The sequence below is a fragment of the Anabrus simplex genome, chromosome 9 (genome assembly GCF_040414725.1).
Source record: "Anabrus simplex isolate iqAnaSimp1 chromosome 9, ASM4041472v1, whole genome shotgun sequence".
Classification (NCBI taxonomy): Eukaryota; Metazoa; Arthropoda; class Insecta; order Orthoptera; family Tettigoniidae; genus Anabrus; species Anabrus simplex.
Window position 1 is genome coordinate 154145459 of NC_090273.1, and position 21587 is coordinate 154167045.

Below are 21587 nucleotides of genomic sequence, written 5' to 3' on the forward strand. Positions count from 1 at the left end.
TAGAACTAAAGGCAATTAGAGCAAAATTGCAGGTACTTATTGACTTGCCTACGTAAAAAGGGATGTTATGGAGAAATATCCTTGCCCAAAAACTAAATCTGCTCATCAATCTTAAACCCAAAATAACAATTCTTAGCCGAAATGATTATACAAGAGGAATAGTGTGGCTTCGATAGGGGAGTGCAGATATAATCACCTGTTGTTGTTGTTATTGTTGTTGTTTTGGTCATCAGTCCATAGACTGGTCTGATGCAGCTCTCGATGCCACCCTATCCTGTGCTAACATTTTCATTTTCGCGTAATGACTATATCCTACCTCTCCTCTAATATGTTTGTCACATTCATGCCTTGCTCAACACTTGCCGTTTTAACCGTCTACACTTTCCTCAAAAACTAATGGAACAAGTCCTGGGCGTCTTAAGATGTACCCTATAATTCTTTCCCTTCTTCTGGTCAAACTACGCCAGATGGTTCACCACTGACCAATTCGATTCAATATCTCTTCATTCGTGGTTCGATCTACCAATCCCATCTTCAGCATTCTTCTGTCACACCACATTTCAAAAGCTCTTATTCTCTTCCATTCTGAACTAGTTATCGTCCATGTTTCAATTCCATACTCTGCCAAACTCCAGACGAAAGTTTTCTGAAAGTCTTTATTATTTTTATTTGCTTTACGTCGCACCGACACAGACTGGTCTTGTGGCGACGATGGAACAGGAAAGGGCTAGGAGTGGGAAGGAATCGGGCGTGGCCTTAGTTAAGACACAGTCCCAGCATTTGCCTGGTGTGAAAATCCGAAACCACGGTAAACCATCTTCAGGGCTGTTAATTAATATACAATATGTACCTGCTGACCCCGCGGTGTAGGTGCCTTTTACCCGAACGACGCGGGTTCGATTCCCTGCCAGATCAGAGATTTTTACCTTGGTCTGAGGGCTGGTTCGAGGTCCACACAGCCTACGTGATTACATTTGGGGAGCTATCTGACGATGAGACAGAAAGCCAAGTATAACGACCGAGTGGATTCGTCGTGCCGCCCACACGACACCTTATAATCTGCAGGGCTTTGGGCTGAGCAGCGGTCGCTACGTTGGCCAAGCCTCTTCGGGGTTGTAGAGCCACGTGCTTTGGTTTAAACCACCCACTCCCCTTTCTTAATACGGGGTCGGGGATGAGGTGAGATGAAATTATATGATATGTTTTACGGCCGAATGCACTTTCTGACGCAAACGTTAGTCGAAGAACTAATAAAGAAAAAATTAATGATAATGAATGCGACTGGGTAACGCGGCGAAAGCAATCGGCTGTTGTCTGTGAATAGAAACTCTCCCGGTATTTGCCTGAAAACGAAAGTGGAAAATCACAGGAAACCATTCTCAGAACAGCCGACGGCGGACTTCGAACCCAGCCATCTCCCGAATACAGAGGCTGGATTCATGGCCGTAGAGCGTTAACATTGCTGGGCTCTCAGCTAGTTCTTTTTGTGTAATATTTACATCGATAACATCGTCAGCGGCTTTGTACAGAACGTTCCAAGAGTATCGTGATCCATTATTCAAGGAAAGAAGGAGGCACACCAAATTTTTGGCTCGTTCAAGGCACTACCTTATTTCGTTTTCGGCGAGGTTCCGGGTTCACTTACATCTGGATGTCCCATCGCTATCAACAGTCGCCTAAAATCGGAGATCTTGTGACTATGAACGCGATGACATATAACTGGACGCCACATGGCAATGATCATGATTTCATTAGTCGCTTGCTGTACAAAATATAGGGCAAAAAATAACATGTTACAGACAAAAAGACTTTATTCACTATGTGAGACTTGTGCTATAGTAATATGTACTTAAGTCGACCTCTTCAAGAAGTGGCAACTAAATGAGACGAAAGTCTAGCCACAAGCTGAAGTACGGCTCAATTACCATGTAAACACAGCTGCTAACTTCGTTAGTTACTGCAGCCAACTGGGATCAGCTAAAAGTCGAAACAATCAGACAACCTGGTGGTAATTAAAAACAAATTACAGGAACTGCAATTTCAGTGAACAGTGCGCCCCAGAACAATTACTCGCAATGTTTATTCACCACGACCGCCGCCAGACCTTGAGTGCTACTCCAGCTCCCGGGAGGAACAACAGCAGACCGCACGACAACGGGCACAGGAATTACGAAACCGCGGAGATTAAATCATCCATCATAACTCGGAAACTTAGTACAGTGCGAACTTTTGTTGGTGTTGAGGGCCAGAAACAGAGGGAAATCTACAACAGAAGCTTGAACCAATTCCATGTCTTCAGTTCTATTGGATATTAGGGGCTGTGTGCATGTTGCTGGCGGGAGAATAAATTGAAATTGCAGGGTGAAAGGAGAGGAACGGGGACAGAAGAGACAAAGCACACCTCAACTAATAACACTAGTCAGTCAGTGTCAAGGTTGTCAGATACCTGAAATCAAAATACGGGACAGATATGCGATCGACAAAGTCAACGGCCTTGTATTCTACAAGTTATACGCTTCAAAATGATAACGCTTATTATTATGTTGACATCATTGCACAGTTTATTAATGCATTCCTTAAAATTTATACACAGACTGAAACTTACAGTACCGAGCAAGCCGGCTGGGCGGTTTGAGTCATGTAGTTATGAGCTTGTATTCGGGAGATGATGGGTTCGAAACCCACTGTCGGCAGCCGTGAAGATTTTTCCGTGGGTTCCCATTTTACACCAGGCAAATCCTTGGGCCGCATCCTACCTTAATGTCACGGTCGATTACAATCCGTACCCTTTTTTATCCCATCGTCACCGTAAGACCTGCCTCTGTCGGTGCGACGTAAAACAAATAGGAAAAAACTAAGTTTATTTAATTATTCATACCAGATCTTTAAATTTTAATATACTTTTCACTTCTCTGAAGTGTTTTCTACATGTTTTTGTCATTATTAACAATTTCATAAAAAGCTCTGCATGATATTGAAGAAAAATTTACAGAAATGAACAGCTCAGTCGTAATCAAGTCAACAGGACATAATATTTCTCACAGCTGACAATTTCACACGAACATGCGGTGGACTCGGACTACTTGAGGTATTTTTCTGCTATTACGCATCTTATTCGCCAAGATAGAAAACCCGAGAATTGCAAAAGGTAAAATAAAAACCAATTTTAAAAATCTACGAACTCGCTCCAGGTGAAGAAGCCAAGGAGTGAAGAAATATGTCCCCTTTGCAAAGAACGAAAAAAGCTCTTCTTACTTATCACAGGTGAAGATATTGGCGTACTTCTCTCGAGGTTCAAAATACGGGACAGTTGCTGTCCGGGATAGGTACTTTTCGGGATGCGGCACACGTAACACGTAAAATCCGGGATGTCTGGCAACGCTGGTCAGTATAGTTTTATTGTTGAGGATATCGTGGGTTACCGGGGTCCTTAAAATTAAAATGACCCTGAGAGAGGTAAGATGTTTTAGTATCGACTAAATTAAACTACTATTTACAAGTTCACTCCCGATCGGGTTTCATATCTCACATAGTTTATACTAAAAACGTGGACGAACTCCTGATCTCTAACACGACCTCTCACAGTGGAGTGTCGTTCCCAAAGTAGTTCACGTCACTACGCAATTGCCACGCCGCAGTTCGCGTAATAAGGGCTGTCTCACTCAAAGCTGCCGAATGAATCGTCATTCCCTGAACTCTCTCCGGACTGCCTCATGTCTGTCTCATAACTGACTCAAGACTAATTGAATCCTGCCAGCTTCGCCCTTTGTGTAGGCCAGCCAGAGATTCACACAGTTTCCACTTCCAGATCATTCTTGGCGCTTTCTCCGCCGAGCAATTGTATCTGGGCTATTTTTTTGTTAGACGTTGGCCCCGCTCACGTTAGAGATTTTTCGCGTTGTATTCGTTCGATAAAGTTATGTACAACGGTAGGGATGTGTTTATGACGTGCCTGCTCAGTTTTCATCCCACAGGCAAGTTGGATTCTCAAATAACACCAGCAGAGTTTATTATGATATGGGAAGCTGAAGAAGCCGATGATGGCGATAAAATGAAGCGTACTACAGATCATTCCATATTAAGAAACAGTATTGTTCTTATGACAACCCCGGCCCTGCGGTTTAGGGGTAGCGTGCCGGCCTCTTACCCTGAGGCCCCGGGTTCGATTCCCGACCAGGTCAGGTCTGGTTCCAGGTCCAGTCAGCCTACGTGATTACAACATTGAGGAGGTATCTGACGGTGAGATAGCGGCCGCGATCAAGAAAGCCGAGAATAACGGCCGAGAGGAATCGTCGTGCTGACCACACGACACATCTTAATGTGCAAGCCTCCGGGCTGAGCAGCGGTCGCTTGATAGGCCAAGGCCGTTCGTGGCTGATGCGCCATGGGGTTTGGTTTTTTCCTTATGACAACGAGATTGCCTTATAGAATGCCTGTGCCCAACAGCGAACATGTATTGATTAAACTTAGCATTTTATTCCAAGATAAAAGGGAAAAGAAAGTAAGCTGCAAATCATTTTTAGGAACTCAGGGGGCTCATTTTGGTTTTCACATCAAAAGGGGAAAACGACAGCACAAAACTTTGTGAAACTCAGTGGTTAGTTTCTAGATAAAAGGGGAAGAAAATACGGTGCAAATTATTTTGATGAAATCTAGGGTGCAGGGTTTCTAGAGGGAGGCTTATTTAAATTTTTTAAGCAACAAGGCTAAACTACTGCTCATACAAAACCTTAGTATTGAAGTTCAAGGCAAACCGGGGGGTAAGGAATTGACAAGAGATAATTTTTATAGCCTCGGAGGGTGGGGGATGCTGTTAACTGCATTTAGCAAATTTGCCCAGGTAACGCCGGGTACTGCCGTGCCGTCGTGTCGCCCCACGAAAAGAATGGTAAAACTTAAATCCTCTTGTGAAAAAGTGGTCAAAACAAAATGCGCTTAAGGAACAACAGTTAAATAAGAACACCAAGCACCTATAAATATCATAGCGAATTCCTGTATCAGTAGAAGTCATGCCGTGATGTATCGCTGTACACCAGAGCATCGAACATTTCAGTAACAACTGCTATACAATCCGAGGATATTAGAACACACACACGACTTCTCTTCGACAGTGGTAAACTGCCGGCGATTCACATGTATACTAGTGTTTATTTAAATCTCGGGCCAGAAATATTCATTTCAGGCAAGGAAATCAGTACAGCTCTTAGAACCGCCCACTACCAGCTCACAAACTCTCTTTCATTCGTCAGATTCATGTTTTTCAGTTAAAAGTTTCGTACCATGTCTACAATATTTTGCAGTAACTGCTCCGCTTCTCCGCACTGCTCTCCTGTGTCCCATCTATAAGGAGGAAAGATTATAAGATGATAATCAAGAAAGTTTGAGGTTAGGCCTAAACTGCGCCATTTAAAATGGTTGCATTGATAGTTTGTATATAATACATGAAGTCTTTGTATGTATGTCCAACCCTTGTCCCGTTTCACTACAGCGCCGGGTATGAACTGAGATGAATTTTCGTAGCGTGTTTTTACGTCCGGATGCCCTTCCTGACGTCAACCGAATCAGAGGAGTTCATGAGATGAAATTAGTGACGTCGGATTACATTATAGTAGGAAGGGAGAGGGTGAAACCCGGCGCAGGCACATAGCCTACTCCTGTCGAGTAGCACCAAAAGGTCTGCTCATAGCTTAACGTCTCCATCGGACGGACGAATCGAATGAACACTGCGAAGAGGTTTGGAATCGAATCCAGATATTTGGCACACAGTTGTATACCACCACTTCTCCTAACCTGCCGTCCAACATTCTTATGGTGAATTTTTATTCCTGCAAAGGGAATCGAACCGCTTAGCCATGGTGTCAGATCATGTCGAGTTTACCAGTTATCGATCATAGCCACCGGGCGGGCTAATACACGACATACGATACACGATTACTGTCAAATACGAAGTCAATTCATAAAACATATTATAATAGTCGAAATGAAATTATACTCACAGGTGAAGATTTTCATTATCGCCCGTCTTCCATAGCTGTATCGAATGGTTTTCTTCCACAGCCCTCAATGAAAAATTCTTCTTAGAAGCCTCTTGCAATTTATAGTGTATATCAATCCATCTTGCACTATTCCCGAAGGAATCTGAAGCTAAGAAAATAAATGTCGTTCTTTAGTGATAAATCGCTTACGAGACCATATTGTGGCACGGAATTAGACTTGCTTTATTCTTCGATCACGCCCAGAGACAAGTGCGCCACTTATTTGCATGACGTAAGATGGATGGCACTTGTTGGCTTTTTAATTAAAGAAGTCAATCTGTCATCAACCGTTTAACGAACGGCTAGGATGCCGAAAACCTCTAATCGCCGCTTCACCGTTATCTTCGCTTGTCGCCACCTCCCGGACCCTCCCTAGGGCTCGCAAACCCTATATACCGTTGGGGTCGGCAAGGAGTAAGTGTTGGCAAATACAGTAGAGATGATACGCGACACTCTGCGAAATATCGATGGACAGCGATTAGAGCTCTGTCTAGTGGAGTGACCTGAGAGTTACTGCTTCTCTCATAAGAGCACGTGTATTTGTTTGTGAAGTTTTTGGGGTTATTTATGCGTTTGCATTAAGTTGACATAAGTAAATAATAGCGTGTGTCATTACTTTATATCTCCTGACAATGTGAGTGGAAAGATACAGTAAGTGCTGGGTTTGGCTGCAATAACTATGAAGTGCAGAAGGATTCGCGGTCTTTCTTCCGTTTTCCTCGTGACAAGGAAATGTAAGTAAATACTGTGTTTGCATATATATTCTTCCAGTTACAAAGATATTTTTATAGAAGGCCTACTTTCTAAATTTCTGACCTGCGCGACCCATATTTTAACTGGCTTAAAATATAATAAGCTTATTTTATTGTATTAGTGCACCAGTTAACCTTCAATACCGATGTGTTGTTGTAGGTGTGATCTGTGGGTTTTAATTTAATTCAGCAAAATACATATGCATAATATGTGTGTGGCTGGTTGTTTTCCAAGTTATGCCATTTGGAATGCCGTAATGTACTGTCAAGCACTGAAGAAAATACGGGTGATTTAAGAAATGTGATGATGATGTAAATTTGTTTTACCCTAATGGAATGGCAAGTATTGCTGATAGGGAAATTTTGAATGTTTTTGCGGCTAAATGTATAGATTTTCTTTCTGTTAGTAGGCTTCAAGTTAAAAGGAAAATTGCCCAGCTCTTAAATATAAATTCATTGAATCATGTAAGGAATGTGCCGACATTTTTATTGACAAGTGCCCTAATGTGATGTACAATGCTTTTAAATGAGAAAAAGAAAAGACAAATCTAGCCGTGAAAGTTCAGGCAAGTATGCTAAAGCTAAAAAAGTAATGCATAAATGAAAGATAAACCCCTTTCACAGCAGTCCATTTCACATCTTTTTTTTTTTTTTTTGCTAGTTGCTTTACGTCGCACCGACTCAGATAGGTCTTATGGCGACGGTGGGACAGGGAAGGGCTAGGAGTGGGAAGGAAGCGGCCGTGGCCTTAATTAAGGTACAGTCCCAGCATTTGCCTGGTGTGAAAATGGGAAACCACGGAAAACCATTTTCAGGGCTGCCGACAGTGGGGTTCGAACCTACTATCTCCCGAATACTGGATACTGGCCGCACTTAAGCGACTGCAGCTATCGAGCTCGGTCATTTCACATCTTGATTATATGTCTAATTTCATTCTTTCAATAATAACCTGTTAAATAATTCTTCATTCATGTATCCAGAATTGCTTTAGCAACTTTTGAAGTTAATATTTTAGCAACACTTTCTTTCTAGACGTAATTTATTTGTCCATTTCCATACATACATTTCCATTGATATTTGAATTTAGCGTGAATTTTCAGATCACGCTACTAGGAGCCCCACTTGCGAATTGTCTCCCATTTTAACAAGGCTAAATCCGGAAGTGTCGCGTATTGTGTCTGCTGTGTTTGGTGTTGGCCATGGGAGGTCTGGTAGGAAAAGTGACAGTGTCATCTCTAGGGAGAACTGGCACAGAGACCACGAGTATTAGATAAAACCTTTAAAATAAAGACAGCGAATGGAATCTTTGCCAAACCCGCCAGCTGGAGGCGTCGAACAAATTAAACAGTGACAATGAACACCATGAATTTCGTCCCATAAATGAAGATACTGAATTAGCCGTACTAATGACGCTTAAATTACCATTTACGCATGTTCCGCATGTGATAGTAAAGTACTTCAAAGCTGTAATCAATACCGTCTTTTTATTCTTCCGCCTCCGTTATGTAGTGGTTAATATGATTAGCTGCTACCCCCGGAGGCCCGCGTTCGATTTCCGGTCCTGCCAAGAAATTTGAAAAGTGGTAAGCGGTTCACCCAGCCTCGGGAGGTCATCTGAGAACAAGGGGGTTTGAATCCCACGTTTTCTGTAGTTTCACACTTTTTCTCCAGGCAAATGTCGGGATAGTTCACTCGTGATCAGAAGAATTCCGGGTAGAAAGGAAAACAGGTAACGTTTGAGCGCAGATTTCGGTCAACCCTGAGGATGAAGGAGAAGGAATCGAAGAAAGGTCGCATGTGTATCCAAGAGGTGTGGCTTCTGTCGTTACTCACTCAGAGGTCACCCCCAACTCAATTTTCTCGGGAAATGATTAATATGTTTATAATGGTTAAATGCTGTGGCTATAGGCCTACTGGCTTCTCCCAATCACGGAAACAAATTAATTAACTGAAATTTAATTGTGAGAAAATGTGCACGATGTAATTTCGCCGCAATATATATGGCATACAAGTGTTCGATCAGCGATGACAATAACTCGACAGGAACGGTTTTTCAAACACCCTTGCGTCTCGAATGATCTTAGTACTTAATGCCAGGTTATGTTTACTTTAGTTGTTGAGGATAAAATATGATATTACTTTTACTAGTAGTAGTAGTAGTAGCAGCGAATTCTCGCTATACTGGAAGACGCTAAACAAATAACTCAATCATTTCTTCTGTGTGTTATTTTTGTTGTTCCAATAAGCTTTTATTCTTCCGACAACTTTTGTCTGTACTGTTTTTGTTATGGTTGCTCTGATGTAGGTTGACAATTGTTTATTTAATGTCTAAAGATGTCTCTTTCTAGAATGTCTGTTGAACTTATGTTTGGGTTTTTGAGGTCCTTTCGAAGTTCGTTAGGCCTTATTATTATTATTATTATTATTATTATTATTATTATTATTATTATTATTATTATTATTATTCACACTATATGGGATATAAACTCAGCAGTTATTTCTTCTTTCTCTTCTTCTTAGCCTGTTTACCCTCCAGGGTTGGTTTTTCCCTCGGACACAGCGAGGGATCCCACATCTACCGCCTCAAGTACAGTGTCCTGGAGCGTGAGACATTGGGTCGGGGATACAACTGGTGAGGATGACCAGTACCTCGCTCAGGCTGTCTCACCTGCTATGCTGAACAGGGGCCTTGGTGGGGGATGGGAAGACCTTGAGCACACATTCATTGAGCACTCATTCCATTAGTGCTTGCTCATGTTTCCTTGAACTAATTCAGTAGGTGACTCTAAATAATAGTGTCAAATTCAATAGCATGACAGAGTTTATGGTGGTGGTTAATCGGAAAAAGAAAATGTTATCAGCTTTGAAGAGAATCATCTCAACTTCATTACGAAGTGTTATATAGGTCCAGTAAGGAGCATGTTGAATGGTTAGGAGAGCATTTCCTTGGGCACTTCGAAGAAACAAGAGGTGGTGCGCTAACAAACGACGAAAAAATGTAAACCTTCTTGCGTTATGTTGATGTCCCTGGGTTTCAGAGTGGAGTTGTTGAAGACATTTCGGAGCACTGTGCAAAAACATTTTCGCAGGTTTTGACATGAACAGGAATTAAAATCAGACTATTAGGTAAAATTCCAACAAATGTTGGTAAAATGCAGGAAGAACGGGCTAAGTGGTAAGAATGTTTTAGCGTTCCTTATGCTTTCGGAGCTGCAGACTGTACTCATGTACAAATTAAGGAGCCACGTGTTCATAGGAATGAGTACATTTACAGAAAAAGCGTCCTCAACATTAATGTACAGGCCAAGGAAGAGTTCAACCAGTGTAGATGTATCATGGCCTGAATCTCTCCATGACTCCTGAATTTGGAGGCACTCCAATGTTTGCTGACTTATCACACCTTTGTTGGAAGTTGAGGAATAGGATGCCGGAAAAGTGCGAACACACCATTAAAGCGGACATTTGCCCACACTTGGGATTATTGCTAACTGACTAGGGTTTCCCAAGTCTTGGTAAATATTTCGTTGCCGGAAATATGCGAACACTATCCTGAGAATCTGAGAATACCATCTACCCTGGATTAGCTTTCCGATTTTAACATTGATATTGTATTTGCATCCTCCCATACCATGTCACAAACATCTACCGGGTAGTTTTGTAACAAATGCAAACAATAGTGGTTCGGGGCTCATACCTGTACTTGTTTTCACTCTACTTTTAACCTTAGCAATTGTTTCCACGATCAGGGGTAGGCCCTCCATTCATTATAATGGTTACGCGTACCGTAAGTATAGAGAAACAAAAGCAGGTGATGTTACGAGGCTATGTTTACGCCAAAAGTCATGTCACTGTAAGGGATTGATGCGGTCGAAAAATGAACGAGTACTTCATGTATCCGAACATTTGTGTGGACCACCTGATGGCACCGCTGAGAAGTAAAGAAGGAAGGATGTAATGTAAGAATAGGGCTTGATAAGAAACAACACAGTTATGTGAGATATAAACCGATGAAATAGGAAACCTACACAATAATGGTTAGTAAAGAAAGGTCCTTATTTATATTGCAATCATTTTCGTATTTTAGTAATGTAAAGTACATGTGCCATATGGTGAAAGCAAAAACGAATTTTGTAATACAAATTATATTATAGGTCAATAAATAAAAATACGTAATGTATATTTACGAAAATTCATATATTTACTATCAATATAGTGTACTATTATTTGGCATAGCCTGTACAGCCGGAAAAATAGTTAGAGCTCTTCTACTCTCTTGACGAAAAGGGTTTTCCGTGATTTTTAGCTTTATATGGTACTTAACCCTAGAACTGCGGACCGTCTTTCTGGAAGACGGTGCACTGTTTTGTCAAGTGCGATCGTCTTTCTGAGAGACGGTGTCGTTCTTCCGTGTAGGTTTATAATTGGTCACGAAATGGCAATAATATAGATACCAGCTGAATACTTATACTTTTATCTTCAATATTGAAAGTCTTTGAGACACAAATATCGGTCTGGACAAGTTTATTTAGCTGTACTTTCACACGTTCTTAGAATCAAGATGGCAGCCCGCTTTGTTGACGATTCTGAAATCAAGCGCTCGATTTTCGAGTGACAATACTGATGGTGACAGTAGTTATTGTTTTAATTCCGACAAGAAAATTATTCCTGAAAATAGTAAAAGTGACAGCGAAGTACAAGGTGCCTCGGAAGTAATGGGAATTTCCGATGACCGGAATGATGTTCAAGTCGGTGCAGGTTATGTTGTTATTGGTAGTACGTCAATATTTGAAGAAACCAGCGAAGGGATAAGTGTGAACTGTTGATATTTTTGCAGATTGTTATATGGAATTTGATCATAACACAGGAAAGAAGAAATTGACCTAAGAAAACGAAGATAAGCTGTAGGTTCGAAATTCGTGAAAAGAACTCAAAATTTGTTTCGAAGAAAATTTGAGTTTTATTTTGCAAACGAAATGAAAAGTGGATAACTGTGGAGGAATACGTAAGAAAATAGATGTTCGTTTCAGAATATCATGTTTCAGAAATAAATTATCTATCACAAACTGCTTTATTTGAGCAAAATATTTCAACAGTTTCCTTTGTCAAAAACATTTTAAATTTCATTTTACGATAGTTAGAAATAGTGGAAAAAATTTTCGTTATATGTATTGTCTTCATTTAGATCAATCTCTTAGCTTTCTATTGGTATATAATATGGATTTATTAGGATCAATATGTGATTACAGGCATGATTTTATTTTCATGGTGTATGTTGAGAAAAATAACTGCAGCATTTGACAGAAAAACCTGCAGCAGTTCTAGGGTTAAATGTAAATTTTGAGCGAACAAATTTAGAGAGCGGAATTAGCTCTACAAAATTAGTTCTTATCGATTTAAAAAACTGCATAATAAGGTCAGAAATGAGAAAAATAAGAATGAGACAATATACCTAGATTTTTAATATATAGCCTACGTTAATACTAAAGATTTTTTAATTAATCAGTATGGTCGTTTCAGGTTATGACTTTGTGACAAAAATGCCCCACGAAGAAACGTTGAAGAGGACCTTGCGAAATCAGTGGAGAAACGAGTGTGGAATTCAACAAAAGTCAAAAGAAGCCAGAAGAAATCTTAAACATGTCTGATGGTAGCAGTTTTTTCCCTGTATATGACGGACTAGAAGAAAGAATCCTAGTATTCAGTGGAGACAGAGGAAAATAAAGTTTAAAAATATCATACAATTTTTTTATGGATGCTACATTTAGGTGCTGCAGCAAACAGTTTGCACAAGTCTATACTGTTCACGCAGACCTAGGAGGTCGGCCTAACGAAACAAATGGATTCCCTGTGGAATTTGCCTTACTCCCTAATAAGAAGAAAGAAACCTACATTTGCCTGTTCCTTCTTATTAAAGTGGTGTCCCAGTAATGTCAATGTCGATTTTGAGGCAGCTGCAATATCGGCTCTACATCAAGTTTTCCCCTCACCTCAAGTGAGTGGGTGCCACTTCCATATAAAAAGTGCTTGTGGAGAAAACTTCAAAGTCTGGGTTTACAAGAGGAATACCGTCACCATGTGTGCGCCACTGGCATGGTTGAAACCGGAGGACGCAGATGACGGATCGCTCCAGATTCATGCGGAAGCTCCCGAAAACCAAAAACTCTTCGAGTTTTTCGACTACTTTGTGGATACAAAATTAAGAGATGCCCATCGAAATGTGGAGTTGCTACGGTAAGAGGCACAAAACCACGAATGCTGTAGAAATGTAATTGGCGTATAGCTTTTAGTGTCGGGAGCGTCCGAGGATATGTTCGGCTCACCAGGTGCAGGTCTTTTGATTTTCCCATATGCGACCTGCGCGTCGTGATGAGGATGAAATGACGATGAAGACGACACATACATCCCGCCCCGTGCCAGCAGAATCAATCAGTGATGGTTGAAATTCCAGACCCTACCGGGAATCGAACCCGGGACCCCTATGACCAAAGGCCAGCACGCTAAATATTTAGCCATGGAGGCAGACAATGCTGTAGAAGGGTGGTACAGTAAATTAAATACTATCGTTGGAAACCCCCACCGCAGAGTCAACATGCTCGTGAAGAAGGAAGCGGAACACACAAATTGCATGTACATGAGGTTAGAAATACATTTTGAAGGGAAGAAGAGAAAGAGGAAATACTTGAAACTGGACGACGGGATTCAGAAAATCATAAAAGTGTATGAAGAGTTATTAGGACATACTTAAAATCCATTTCTCATATTCAGAAATTGGACTATATTACGGTAACCCACATGTAAATATATACGAACGTAAAAATGACGAAGAATATAAAAGCCGATTTTAAACGACAAATGTATGAAAAAATGACGAAGCCTATGAAAGCTGATTTTAAACACGCCAAAATGGAGAGATGATAATTATAATTTTGACAGTCCAAAGCCTGTGTAAAGTGTGATGGAAATCAGTTCCAATAAGTTGTACGGTTTAAAGATTGTTTTATTTACAGGGGTCGCTTACATTATATGTCTTGTTTCTTTTTTTTTTTTTTTTTTTCGAAGATAGTGTTCGCAAATTTCGGGCAACGAAATATTTACCAAGACCTGGGAAACCCAAGTCTTCTTCTTCTTCTTTATCTATTTACCCTCCATGGTCGGTTTTTCCCTCGGACTCGGCGAGGGATCCCACATCTACGGCCTCAAGGGCTGTGTCCTAGAGCTTGAGACTTTGAGCCGTAGGATGAACTGGGGAGGAGGACCAGTACTTCACCCAGGCTGCCTCACCTGCTATGCTGAGCAGGGGCGCTGTGAGGGATGAGAAGACCCAGAGTCTGAAGCTCGAGGACACTGGCGTTGAGGCGGTAGAGGTGGGATCCCTCGCTGAGTACGAGGGAAAAACCAACCCTGGAGGGTAAACTGATAAAGGAGAAGAAAAAGAAGAAGAAACGAAGACAATATAAATGCATGATGTAATAAAGAAATAAAGGAACAAAAATAGTTTATTTTAGACGTTTTCATCATCATCTGTTTACCCTCCAGGTTCGGTTTTTCCCTCGGACTTAGCGAGGGATCCCACCTCTACCGCCTCAAGGGCAGTGTCCTGGAGCTTCAGACTCTTGGTCGGGGGATACAACTGGGGAGTATGACCAGTACCTCGCCCAGGCGGCCTCAACTGCTATGCTGAACAGGGGCCTTGTGGAGGGATGGGAAGATTGGAAGGGATAGGCAAGGAAGAGGGAAGGAAGCGGCCGTGGCCTTAAGTTAGGTACCATCCCGGCATTCGCCTGGAGGAGAAGTGGGAAACCTCGGAAAACCACTTCCAGGATGGCTGAGGTGGGAATTGAACCCACCTCTACTCAGTTGACCTCCCGAGGCTGAGTGGACCCCGTTCCAGCCCTCGTACCACTTTTCAAATTTCGTGGCAGAGCCGGGAATCGAACCCGGACCTCTGGGGGTGGCAGCTAATCACGCGAACCACTACACCACAGAGGCGGACTTTAGACGTTTTAATGCCTTTAATTTTAACGGCTGTACCCACCGATTGTTAAAAAAAGAAAAAAAGAAAATGTAATTGAGTAAATATTTTTTTTACAGCGAAATGTAAATGTATTCACAAAATTAATCTAAATATATACCGAGTTACCAGCTGCCCTTATTCACTCAGCTTTATGCAACCCGCAGATTAAAGCCTAACCTAAAACTGTTGACATTGGCTACTACGCTTTCTATAACTTTTTTTATTCGTGTCAACTAAATCAGCATTAACGATAAAATTCCGAATGATTGTAAAGAATCGTGAAAATTCTGTATCACAGAAACTTCCTGTACGGAGAATATGATGGCTGAATGACTAAAAGTAGTGTCGATATAACGCTGGCAAACGGCAGCTCGTGATAGCTGGGAGTGCTTGAAGATAGAGGAGTATAGCAGTGCTCGTTAGTCGGAGGTTCGAGTCCGATGTAGGACATTTCATAATTCGTTTTTATATGTTCGTGTGAGTCGCGTTGTCAAAGATAAATCTAAATCATGATCAGTCCTCGTGTTGCAGGTACTCTGTTGGGTTCATTTCTAAGTAGCTCTTAAAAGAGCTATTTGAAAAAATAACCTATTACCAACAGAGGTGCATGGCCATTTGTTTAATGAACGAAATGTTCAAAATGACCACCTCCTTCGTTACTGTCTCAGTACAGGAGAGGAGAGTCATTCTTGCTTGCTGCAACGTATGTGGTGGAACCTGCCTGCACTTTGCTGTTTCATGTGCCCTACGTATGAAGTCCAGTCGTTCTTCGAGTCGAACGTGCGCAGTTGCTTGTTTAAATGGGTGTGTCATAATGCTGACAATAAGTGCAGTGCGCTTCATTAGTTGTAGCCGTTTACCATTTGAACGTCGCATGTTATTATTCATGTCTGATGTATGCTTTCTTTCTAAAGGTGAAAAGTGACGTTTGAGACTTAAGGAAGTTAAACTTTAATAAGATAATCCTTAACTACAAATGCCTTAAGAGTATAAAAATAAAAATGAAAAGCTCGTAGCTGGATTCGAACTCCGAATCCATCGTAAAAATTGCATTCTGGCTGCGATTAGTACCATGTACCCACTCCATTTGACGAAAACTAGGACTAGTATCTCTATACTAATGGGATAATCTACGCTATCGCCTCTTTCTTGCGATATACTGATCATCATCCTTAGTTGTATCCCCCTACCCAATGTCACACGCTCCAGGACACTGCCCTTGAGGCGGTAGAGGTGGATTCCTCGCTGAGTTCGAGGGAAAAGCCAACCCTGGAGGGCAAGCAGATTAAGAAAGAAAGATAGAAAGAAAACTTATATTTGGAATCTCCTTTAAAAATAAAGGCGTATTTTTTTTGTTTGTTTTCGGAACAGTAAGTGAATTTTGAATGTTAGTATATCTCAAAAACTTAAAATCTTAAAGACGTAAAAATTGGTATTTTGAATCACCTTTAAAAGTAAAGAGGCACGCACTAATTTGTTTTCGGAAAATTAATTTATGGGGGGGGGGGGGGAAATAGGTGAAGAAGGAGTTGAATACTTTTATGAGGATACTTATATCTTAAAAACTGAAGGTATTAGAGACGTGAAAATTGGTATCTGGAATCTCCTATATAAAGATAACCACGCGCATTTGTTTTCGGAAAGTCCACTTCACGGGAGAGGGGGTTAAAAAGAATTTAAGGAGTTGAATCCTTTTTATATAGATACATATATATCTTAGAAACTGCCCGCCTGGTGGCTGTGATCGTTAAGACGTTGAAGTCTAAACGGTCTGACACAGTGATTAGCCGGTTCGAGTCCCGTTGGTCGAAAAAAATTCACCATCAGAATGTTGGCCGGCAGGGTAGTGTAGATGGGGGTAATTTTTAATCACTAAATTGCATGCCGAAAGCCTGGATTAAATTCCAAACCTCTCCACAGTACTCATATGGAGTGAAGGCATATGGTGATTAGTCCATCGGATGGGGACATTAAGCCTTGAGCAGACCCCTTGGTGCTATTCGACAGGGGTAGGCTATGTGCCTGCACCGGGTTTCACCCTGTCCCTACTACCGTATACCATGTCATTCATTTCATCTCATTAGGTTGAGGTCAGGAAGGGCAACCGGTCATAAAAACCCGCCACGACAGATTCATCTCACCTCATTCCCGACCCCGTAGAGAAACGGGACAAGGGTTGGACAAACAAACAAACATACTAAACATATATCTCAGAAAATGAAGATGTTACAGACGTGAAAATTGGCACTTGGAATCTCCTTTGAAAATAAATATATTTTTTTCTGAAAAAGCCACTTAACGGGAATGAAAAAGGAGTTAAATTCTAATAATGTTACTGACGTGAAAATTGGTATTTAGAATTTCTTTTAAAATAAAGGAACACTTATTTCTTTCGTTTTCGACTTGAGAGAGGGCTGTTTCTCACATGTACATTTTTATGTCGTGTGTTCCCGAGTTAGCTCAGTCAGTAGTCCGGTCATCTTAAACACCAAAGGCAATACCACAAAGGTGGTTTAAAACAGAGGGTCTGGGGTAAAAGAAACTCAATTTTTCGGTGAGTTTTTATACTTTGGGGATTTTCAGATGATGCATTAGTGTAGTACGGAGAACGGTTACCTTTATCAAATTATGAAATTCACACGAGCGAAGCCGCGGGTAACATCTAGTATATATTTGAAAATGCATGTACTGTCCGCACACTTTATCTTGATGCATTTGTGTACGGGGTGAGGAGTAAGGAGGAAGCTGTCCCGGTATCGATAGTGCTGCCTGGTGCTGCCAACTGAATGAAAATGAAATCTGAATTGAATCGAGAATATGTTCGATCGATATGAAATTTCTAAACCGTTATCATCTTAAGCCAACAACTATGTCACATACACATTATATAACATTATAAAACATATCTCTCGATGCGAATCTTGTTCCTAGCATGAATTCTATACTTTGACTTTGATGTGTAAACAACAACAGTACCAGTACGTAAAGTTTACGCCAGATGTCGCACAACGATGCTTAAGCGATTCATAGTTTGTGTTTCATAGGTTGCCAGTATGAATCTCGAAGATCGCCGAGGTCGACCGATTCAGCACTAGGATGTAAATGCACCAAGATAAAGTGTGCGGATAGTACTTGGCCACGCAGGTGTGAGCACCTCGTGCCTGTCGAGACAGTAGTTTCAAAATTGCAGCTACGCTTCAGAGGTTCGACACAGCGGAGTTGCGGAATGGGATTCTACTCCTCTTGTCTAAGGGACGGAAACCATATGAAATCTATTGTTAGTTGAATGCAGTCTGTGTGCAATGTTCAACACAAGGCACGTAACTGTCCTCGTTGTGGACGACCATACGCAGAACAATCTTCATTGTCATTCTTGTTGATGTTGAGGTTAAAGGAACAGCTGTAAATATTGCTGCATTATGTGCCTCACTGGTTTGCCGGACGAGTTCTACCGCATGGGATAAATGTATAAAATAGATGTGTATTTTTATAAATTATTTATTTATTCATAAACGGCCCCAACGAGCAAAGCTCACTTTAAGGGGCTCTATACACTCGACATAAGGATACTATGCAAGTGATTAAAATTGGAACATATTCAAGATGTGTGACCGACAACCTCTGTGGCTCAGATGGCAGCGCGCCGGCCTCTCAGTGTAGGGTTCGTGGTTCAAATCGCGGTCACTACACGTGAGATATGCGTAGGAAAAAGCGGAGGCGGGATAGTTATTTCTTCGGGAACTCCCGTTTTCCCTGTCACCTATGATTCCAGCAACACTCTTCAATAGCATTTCATTTCATCCGTCATTGCCCCAGAGGAGTGCGACAGGCTTCGGCACCCGGCACAATTAATATCCTCGCCGCTAGATGGGAGTTTCATTCAATTCACTCCTAGCTCGCTTGAAACTGGAAACAGACTGTGGAATTTCATTTTTCAAGAGATATGAGAAATCAGTAAGGTAGAACGGAATTTAAACGAACCATACTACTACTACAATAACACATATAATAACATTAAAAATCTAGAATGAATAACTTCTATTTGGAAAAATAGAGTTGTCTTGATCTTTCCTAAAGTATATCTAATAATTCGTGAATACATTTCTATAAGCTGTATAAAAAGTACCTCAACTTCCATTTGATTCTCCGTCGTGTAGTATCGCCCTTTGCTCCTACTTGTAGCAAGACCGACTCCAATCCTCAGACCGTAATATAAGAAAAGCATGGCGGCCGAGGTAGCCGGACTGCTGGCATTGGCTAACACGAAAATATCACGTACATATTATATAAACAACGGTAATTTAACATGATAAATGTAACTCACAGGGAAAATCACTTTTTCGCGCATGAAAACGCTTCGCCAACAAGTACGCACCACATATAATCAACTAGAATCACATATATTCTACTAGAATACAGAACAAGCTGATTATTTAGAAATTTCGATTAGTCAAATAACGTTTTCTCTTAGATTTCACTTCGCTGGTGGATGAAAATACATGATAAAACTGTTAAAATGATATTTATAACATCACTTTGAATGTTTCAAAATAAATTAACGTGCGAAATTCCTCAATTCATGAGAACTGTGAAACATAATTTGTTACCTTAGTTTTGAAGTGGTGGACAATTTCTAAAGTTCATCACGCAATGAAAGGGAAGTACACTAGAAATAATAATGTTATTGGATATACGTCCTACTACTTTTTTACGGTTTTCGGAGACGCCGAAGTGCCGGAATTTAGACCCGCAGGAGTTCTTTTACGTGCCAGTAAATCTACCGACACGAGCAACTTCAAATACCACCGGACTGAGCCAGGATCGAACCTGCCAACTTGGGTTCAGAAGGCCAGCGCCTCAACAGTCTGAGCCGATCAGCCCAAATAATATGTTAACCGAATGGGCGGCCCTGGCAATGCTAACATAATGTTGGCATGGCATAGCAGCGCTTCACACAATGATGATAACCTTGGTAGTGAAACGTTCATACACTAAATATATAATGGGTTTTTAGCCTTTAAAGAACGGGAGGGTAAAAATGATATTGACTCTAAAAACGGATATTTAACCACAAGGACGAGCTTCAGTTTGGCGTAGTCTGCTTGATAACTGATAACCACAGCATGAATCTGAATGTGTTGGTAGTGTAAAACCCGTTAAAAACCCAGCTAATCCCTCCAAGTCACTATTTCTTCTGTGTAACAGTGTACAGATTGCTCCATCTGTCACACTTATAAGTTTTGTGTTACTCCAAGATCCAGCCAAACATTTCCGCAGGCAAGCACAAATTATTGTAAAATACACTTGCATCTAAATCACTCGACATTTTGAAGCACACAGACACTGACGGAATAAAACAATATCAGTTATATTCTATTTAAATTTATATTTTTGAGGAAGACGAATGGTTCCCCGTTTGGAATTAGAGAAAAGACTACCCTAATCTCAGACTATTTTCAAAACGATGTATGCACACTACAGTTTTGTCATCGACTTCAAAATAATCACGATGTATATTCGTAATCAATTTCTCTCTTAATGTTTTATTCCGTAGAAAACGTAAGAATAGTTATATGAGAGGCATTGCCATAGTTAGACTTAAACCTGGTTCACAACACGATCAAAACACTTTCTCACATTACTGCGTATAATTACAGATCCTAAGTGCTCACTGACTCGTATACACACACTCTCACACTTATATTCTACAAAGAAACTAACATTTAACGTCAACTTTCATGAAATTACACCGGCTACATACGATGATAACAAACCATAACACACCCACATTTCTGACCTGTCCGGATGCTCGATTCGCCATCTTTGAACGATCGAGAGTAGCATTAAGGTCTGAGGACTGGAGTAGGTCTTGCTTGTAGCCTAGTTGATTTTAAAAACTATTTTAATCAGGTAAGAGTAATTAAACATCTTCATATATATCAAACTTCTTTCCTGTAATATCATGCTTCACCTTCAGTTGAGTTGTTAAATGGACTAGCAGTTTCCCGCTGGCTCCGCCCGCAATGTACAAAGTATGGTGTTGTTCGTTACTATCCTCACGGATGTATTTGCAAAGTTTCGAGTTAATGAAATAAAGCACATGATCTGCTGTGGTAATAGAATGTAATATTATGTCAACAAAACACTTAAAAATACATCACACAAAGAAATTGGATTAAACGTTCCTTGGAACAACACTACGCGCCGAACTGTTAAAAAGTCCTTCAAAGATCTTCGTCACGGAGACAAATGTACTCAAAACTTTTCTCAGAATCTACCGATTTAAGTAGTTATTACCTCAAAAGAAAGCGCTTGATCAACTGAGTGTTTTTAGACCAAAACAAACTGTGGACTTCAATTAGAACGAAACATATGATTGCTTCAATGAGAAAAAATGTTGAAGAAATGAGACGTCAAATTGAATGTGCACTCATAACTTTCCTCACATTCAACCAATTTGAATAGTTAAGAGCTGAAATGAAAAATCTTGATCTACTGAGTGTTTTTAGGCCAAAACGAACTCCGTACCTTAATTATAACCAAAGATACGATTGCTTCAAAAAGACTAAAAATTGAAAAATAAAATAATTTGAGAAAGGCGGAAGTTAAGTGATTTATAGTACCTGATGACAAATCTGTGCGTGAATACCTTTCAGTTAAAGAAAACATGAAGGAAATTGACCGGATAGAATGGCCGGAATGACTGACTTTAGTTTTCATAAAAAAATAATATATAGATTTACTAAGCCTCTTCTCATGAAGTCGAAAGCCTACATATTGGTAAAC